This window comes from Xyrauchen texanus, chromosome 12 (assembly GCF_025860055.1).
Source record: "Xyrauchen texanus isolate HMW12.3.18 chromosome 12, RBS_HiC_50CHRs, whole genome shotgun sequence".
In the NCBI taxonomy this organism is placed as follows: domain Eukaryota; kingdom Metazoa; phylum Chordata; class Actinopteri; order Cypriniformes; family Catostomidae; genus Xyrauchen; species Xyrauchen texanus.
This window is the reverse complement of record NC_068287.1, coordinates 4078770-4080215: the sequence shown is the minus strand read 5'-3', so window position 1 is coordinate 4080215 and position 1446 is coordinate 4078770.

Genomic DNA, 1446 nt, shown 5'->3' with positions numbered 1-1446 from the left:
CCTCTACCAAGGGAAAACAGTGCACCTCCGTTCCCAGGAGATCCCATCTTTTGGGTCGCTGGTTGACTCCTCCCTAGCCCTCGTGGGTCCGCAGTTCAGCGGAGGAACTCACCGACCCAAGCCACTGCGGGTACCTCAAGCTACCCTGTACTGGTATAGGTGCTCCGCAGGTAAGGCCTCCTGTTCAGACTCCCCCTGTGTGTAATGCCACGGTACTGTCCCCACACGAGCGGACCCCCGTGTCTCCCTTAGGCAGTTACAGCTGCCTCGGTTGCCGTGCTGTTCGCTATCCCCCCCACGGGGTTGGGTCTACCACCGCACCAACTTTTCCACATAGGTCCTAAGTTAGGCCATCTGATGTATTTGCCACTAAAACTTTGCCTCCCCTGCCGGGTAGGTGTGGCCTCCGCAGGGTCTTCTCCGCCCTGAAAGAAGGGCTAAGACCCCCTTCCCTCAATGCGTGTAAGGGCCCCGGCTGTAGTTGCTCTATGCAAGAAACATGGAGAGAAAAGAGGCCCAGCCAGGCTGGCCTGGAGTCTGATGGCTTGAATGGGGCATTGGGGAAGGGTACATGCAGCCTGATACAGTTGGTCGTCCTGCACGTAAGAATACCCGCTCGCTCCTGTATCAGCAGTTCACGTACATGGCTCAGCGCATGGCACTTTTTAAGTGGACCCCTAGTGTCGCTTCTCTGACACAACGTGGAGAGAGCGAGAGAAGGGGAACGTCTAGGTTACGTATGTAACCTCCATTCCCTGATGGAGGGAACGAGACGTTGTGTCTCCCCTGCCATTTCCATTTCCTCAGAAAAATCCTGAATGAACTCCCGTATTTGCGCCGCTTAAATACCCGTATGTCCGGGGGCGGGACATGCAAATACTGGCTGCCAACTCTCATTGGCCTTTTTTCATAGATCAGAGGTGAATATCAGCGCTCAAGAGAGACCCCTAGTGTCGCTTCTCTGTTGTTGGTGAAAAATTTGTGCACCTTAAAAATCTTTAAATATTTTAATTATGGGCTTGCAAAACAGCATTGCATTGACATTTTTCATAGTTTCTTTTTGTTGATAATTTCAGTGTTAAGTGTGATTAGATTTTTTTTTTTTTTTTACTTTATATTATACAAATATTAAATGTAAAATTTCTTTATACCACTAATATCTCCAATAAATACAGTCAGCAAGGAAGTCCTGGCCAAACAAATGCTAATTGCCAATTCATTAATATGGTGAAAATGAGAGAAATGTCCATTAGATTTCAAGAAAGAAAACCACTCAATTCACAGCAGTCTTTTTAAGTTATTTTATTCATTAACAATAACGTGTACTGATGAATAATTCCCAATGACAACAGGAACTGTTTGGTCTATTTTGATTTCATGCAACTTTAATTAAATCATACAAATAGCACTGTAAAATGTCATCATTTTTATTTATTTTTTACAATA